The 5761-nt window shown below is 50.6% G+C and overlaps 1 long non-coding RNA gene across 1 annotated transcript; it reads left to right on the forward strand.

The window, feature by feature from the left end:
* Nucleotides 1-356: 356 nt before the first annotated feature.
* Nucleotides 357-4611, forward strand: LOC147651146 (uncharacterized). The gene is made up of 5 exons (XR_015274825.1): nt 357-532; nt 644-877; nt 1170-3701; nt 3813-4046; nt 4339-4611. It is a non-coding gene; the product is annotated as an uncharacterized LOC147651146 (long non-coding RNA).
* Nucleotides 4612-5761: the final 1150 nt, after the last annotated feature.

Genomic DNA, 5761 nt, shown 5'->3' on the forward strand with positions numbered 1-5761 from the left:
ACAGAGAGGAGAAGCCTTTCAACTGCAGGAGTGAGCTTGAAGTTGGATCTAATGAAGCTGCTCTTTTCCACTCCGGCTGCTGGGCCACTGGCCCAGGCTGTGCACAGAGGCTGGGGATGCTCCATCCTTGGCAACATCCAAGGCCAGCTGGGAGCGGGGCTCTGAGCAACCTATTCTGGGCGAAGATTGCTCCGCTTGGAACAAGATAGTCTTTAGGGTCCCTTCCAAGCCCAAGCACCCAGGGATTCCATCATTCATTCGACGGTCTCCGTTGTCCACTTCAGCCTGGGCCTCAACTCCTGGCGGTGATGTCACAGTGCACGCTCCAGCTAGAACTTCCAGCATCCAGCAACGGCCACAACACAACCCTTGGCTCCTTGTGCCAGCACGCTCTTCATTCACCCTGCTCCAAGCCTACCCCTGTCACCTTGTTGCCACCTGCTCCCTGATTCCCCCAGCAGTCCCCAAAGCTCCCCATCGCTTGGATTTTGCTCTCCATCCCTGCAGGATGTCTGCATTTGTTCCAAAAGAGGTATGGTACTATTCCACGGAGGCGGACACCCCGCAGCTGCCTGGCTGGGCTGGAGCTCTGTGGGACAGGGTGGGAAAGGGACCCCACGCTGAAATTTTGCTACCTCTGCAGGCTGGCACAGACGGAGAGGAGGAGACGGACGTCGATACACAGACTGATAGAGAAGAAGCCATGGAAGTGGACGCAGAGGATACTGGAGAGGAAGAGATGGATGTGGATATGTACGAGACAGAGGAAGAGATGGAGGTGGAAAGGAAAGATTCTATTGAAGAGATGGATATTGATCTAAAAGACAAGGAGGAAGACATGGTCTTGGGATGAAGACCGATGCCAGCAGCAGAACAGGCAGGTGCTCCCCACAGGCAGAGTGGGTCCCCTGCTGCCAGCCTGGGGCCGGGCTGGGCACTCCCTGCTCAGGGACACGCTAGCCCATGCACTGGATTCTGCTGGCCATCCCTGGCCTGGCCTGGGCTTGCTGTGGGCCACACAAGCCCTGTTCCAGTGCCTGGGCCACAGCCCCCAGCCAGGCTCCCTTCTGGCAGCAGAGTCCCACTGGGCCAGTGTCCCAGCCCGGCAGCACATGGAACACCCTTCCGTGCCTGACTGCACTGACCGTGCTACTTGTTTTTCCTTCCAGGACTTAGGGACATCACAGACACAGATGCTACCCTGCTGTACATACGTTTTACAGTTGTTGTGTTCAGGATAGAGGTTTTAGAGTTTGTTTAAGTTGTCTGTAAATACGTTTCATAGAGTTTTGTTAGATCTGTTCTCAGGTAAATAGGTTCTATAGTTTGTTGTTGTTGTTGTTGTTGTTGTTGTTGTTACCAATATTCTTACAGTGTAAATATGTGGTGTAGTTCATTCTTGTTCCTTTTCTTCTACAGATAAACAGTCTTTGATTTTCACACCCCAGTTCTCTTTGCATTTTCTTCGGGCACATTTGCAAAGCTGTGGGTTGTTTCAGGAACAATGCTTGCAGGACTCTAAAAAGAGTATCAAAACCGCTCTGCCACACTCTCAGCTGCTGCTGCTGCCTCAAAAAGCACTGGCTGTCTTTGCTCACAGAATCACAGTTGTGGTGGCATTTCTACCACACCACAGGACAGCGATGTTTTCCCTCTTCTCCTGGAAATACCTACAGCACTTGTGGGTAGCAAGGCAAACATGAGCCTCTTTTAGTGGCCCTTGAAACTGGACATGTGAAATGAGGTACACAAAGCCACAGGCCAGCTGAACCTGGCATCTCTGAATGGGTCTTTACATTCTTCCCAGGAAGATGAATGGCAATCACTATTTTGGCAGGGAGGAAAGTGCATCAGCTAGCAATTTGCTGTAGAAAATGTGCTTTCTGCTCCTCTCACAGCCAAAACTCCTACCCATTTCTTGGAAGTCCTTCTTAGATAAGGACCGTGTTCAACTGAGTGACAGTGAAGCCAAATGGCAATGCCGCAATCAATTGTCCTGTACACAATCTCCTTCATCCACGTGGAAGGTTACTCACGGGCACACAAGAGGACGGAAGAAACCCAAATGCATCGTTGGACATAATAAAGTCAGACGTGTTGAGGGATGAAGAAATCTTGCAGAGATATGGAAAGCTGCCCTGAAAACCCAGTTCGGGGAGAGCCTGAGCTCTTTTGTGCTTCTAGGCCTGAAGATGCTCAGCACCTTTCCCAGATGCTCAGCAGGCAGTAGGATTGTGCCTGAATCTGGCTCTGGAAATGCCAGTGCCTCAACTGAGAGCTGTGGCAATGATTTCCATTGCATGGAGAGGGGCCACAGTCCTGCAAGAGTCTTTCAGCAGAGCAAACAGCAGCCTGGAGGGTGGGCAATGCTGCATCTGGACCACTGCATGCTCATCCTTCACCACAATGCAGAGCTGCCATGGATCACTTTTTCCATTTCTCCTGTTGGATATGTTTTGGAGAAGTTGTTCTAGGTGGCTTTGGATGGTGATCCAAGTAGGAAGCAGCCATTCGCCTGCTGTGATATCCTTACAACTAGTCCTAACTTCTCATTGCCTTTGGTTTGACTGGGGGTGTTTTATCTGTTTGTTTGATTGGTTTCTTTGGGTTGGTTTCTTTGTGTTTTTCTCTCTTTTGCTTGGAGTTTCTTTTCCTTTTTTAGAAATGACTGGTGAAGTTGGCACAACCAAACTCCAGAAAACGTAAAGCAGGCTTGACTTTCCAGAAATTGCTTTTGGCTGGCTTTAGCTGCATTCCCCAGGATCACGATCAGCAGTAGATATTTGCAGGTTTTGCTCTGCATCCTCAGCCTGCCCAGATGTTGTTCAGTGTTTCAGCAGTGGAGAAGACGATGGATATTTTGCCAAACCTCCTTTCAAACAACAAAACTTGGGTTAGCACGACAGAAAAGAAGAGAAGAAAATCTTCGCCAGTTAGAACAGAGCCAGAGTCCCACCATTTCCCCCTCCACTTTGCTTTCTTTTCTACATTTAGAGGTAAAGCTTCCATCTCCAAAAGCTTCCATCTCTCACTTCCTGATGTAGCCATTTGCTACCCTTTAGCCTTGACTGCCACGCATCGGACTGCTGTCCGTGTGGGGCTGAGGATGCTCAGCCTGGAAAGAGAAGGGGGCTGGCGAGGCCTCCCTGCAGCTCTAGGAAAGATGGGCACAGAGAGGAGAAGCCTTTCAACTGCAGGAGTGAGCTTGAAGTTGGATCTAATGAAGCTGCTCTTTTCCACTCCGGCTGCTGGGCCACTGGCCCAGGCTGTGCACAGAGGCTGGGGATGCTCCATCCTTGGCAACATCCAAGGCCAGCTGGGAGCGGGGCTCTGAGCTACCTATTCTGGGCGAAGATTGCTCCGCTTGGAACAAGATAGTCTTTAGGGTCCCTTCCAAGCCCAAGCACCCAGGGATTCCATCATTCATTCTACGGTCTCCGTTGTCCACTTCAGCCTGGGCCTCAACTCCTGGCGGTGATGTCACAGTGCACGCTCCAGCTAGAACTTCCAGCATCCAGCAACGGCCACAACACAACCCTTGGCTCCTTGTGCCAGCACGCTCTTCATTCACCCTGCTCCAAGCCTACCCCTGTCACCTTGTTGCCACCTGCTCCCTGATTCCCCCAGCAGTCCCCAAAGCTCCCCATCGCTTGGATTTTGCTCTCCATCCCTGCAGGATGTCTGCATTTGTTCCAAAAGAGGTATGATACTATTCCACGGAGGCGGACACCCCGCAGCTGCCTGGCTGGGCTGGAGCTCTGTGGGACAGGGTGGGAAAGGGACCCCACGCTGAAATTTTGCTACCTCTGCAGGCTGGCACAGACGGAGAGGAGGAGATGGACGTCGATACACAGACTGATAGAGAAGAAGCCATGGAAGTGGACGCAGAGGATACTGGAGAGGAAGAGATGGATGTGGATATGTACGAGACAGAGGAAGAGATGGAGGTGGAAAGGAAAGATTATATTGAAGAGATGGATATTGATCTAAAAGACAAGGAGGAAGACATGGTCTTGGGATGAAGACCGATGCCAGCAGCAGAACAGGCAGGTGCTCCCCACAGGCAGAGTGGGGCCCCTGCTGCCAGCCTGGGGCCGGGCTGGGCACTCCCTGCTCAGGGACACGCTAGCCCATGCACTGGATTCTGCTGGCCATCCCTGGCCTGGCCTGGGCTTGCTGTGGGCCACACAAGCCCTGTTCCAGTGCCTGGGCCACAGCCCCCAGCCAGGCTCCCTTCTGGCAGCAGAGTCCCACTGGGCCAGTGTCCCAGCCCGGCAGCACATGGAACACCCTTCCGTGCCTGACTGCACTGACCGTGCTACTTGTTTTTCCTTCCAGGACTTAGGGACATCACAGACACAGATGCTACCCTGCTGTACATACGTTTTACAGTTGTTGTGTTCAGGATAGAGGTTTTAGAGTTTGTTTAAGTTGTCTGTAAATACGTTTCATAGAGTTTTGTTAGATCTGTTCTCAGGTAAATAGGTTCTATAGTTTGTTGTTGTTGTTGTTGTTGTTGTTGTTGTTACCAATATTCTTACAGTGTAAATATGTGGTGTAGTTCATTCTTGTTCCTTTTCTTCTACAGATAAACAGTCTTTGATTTTCACACCCCAGTTCTCTTTGCATTTTCTTCGGGCACATTTGCAAAGCTGTGGGTTGTTTCAGGAACAATGCTTGCAGGACTCTAAAAAGAGTATCAAAACCGCTCTGCCACACTCTCAGCTGCTGCTGCTGCCTCAAAAAGCACTGGCTGTCTTTGCTCACAGAATCACAGTTGTGGTGGCATTTCTACCACACCACAGGACAGCGATGTTTTCCCTCTTCTCCTGGAAATACCTACAGCACTTGTGGGTAGCAAGGCAAACATGAGCCTCTTTTAGTGGCCCTTGAAACTGGACATGTGAAATGAGGTACACAAAGCCACAGGCCAGCTGAACCTGGCATCTCTGAATGGGTCTTTACATTCTTCCCAGGAAGATGAATGGCAATCACTATTTTGGCAGGGAGGAAAGTGCATCAGCTAGCAATTTGCTGTAGAAAATGTGCTTTCTGCTCCTCTCACAGCCAAAACTCCTACCCATTTCTTGGAAGTCCTTCTTAGATAAGGACCGTGTTCAACTGAGTGACAGTGAAGCCAAATGGCAATGCCGCAATCAATTGTCCTGTACACAATCTCCTTCATCCACGTGGAAGGTTACTCACGGGCACACAAGAGGACGGAAGAAACCCAAATGCATCGTTGGACATAATAAAGTCAGACGTGTTGAGGGATGAAGAAATCTTGCAGAGATATGGAAAGCTGCCCTGAAAACCCAGTTCGGGGAGAGCCTGAGCTCTTTTGTGCTTCTAGGCCTGAAGATGCTCAGCACCTTTCCCAGATGCTCAGCAGGCAGTAGGATTGTGCCTGAATCTGGCTCTGGAAATGCCAGTGCCTCAACTGAGAGCTGTGGCAATGATTTCCATTGCATGGAGAGGGGCCACAGTCCTGCAAGAGTCTTTCAGCAGAGCAAACAGCAGCCTGGAGGGTGGGCAATGCTGCATCTGGACCACTGCATGCTCATCCTTCACCACAATGCAGAGCTGCCATGGATCACTTTTTCCATTTCTCCTGTTGGATATGTTTTGGAGAAGTTGTTCTAGGTGGCTTTGGATGGTGATCCAAGTAGGAAGCAGCCATTCGCCTGCTGTGATATCCTTACAACTAGTCCTAACTTCTCATTGCCTTTGGTTTGACTGGGGGTGTTTTATCTGTTTGTTT

This window comes from Cyanistes caeruleus, chromosome 11, assembly GCF_971803275.1.
Source record: "Cyanistes caeruleus chromosome 11, bCyaCae1.hap1.1, whole genome shotgun sequence".
Taxonomy (NCBI): Eukaryota; Metazoa; Chordata; class Aves; order Passeriformes; family Paridae; genus Cyanistes; species Cyanistes caeruleus.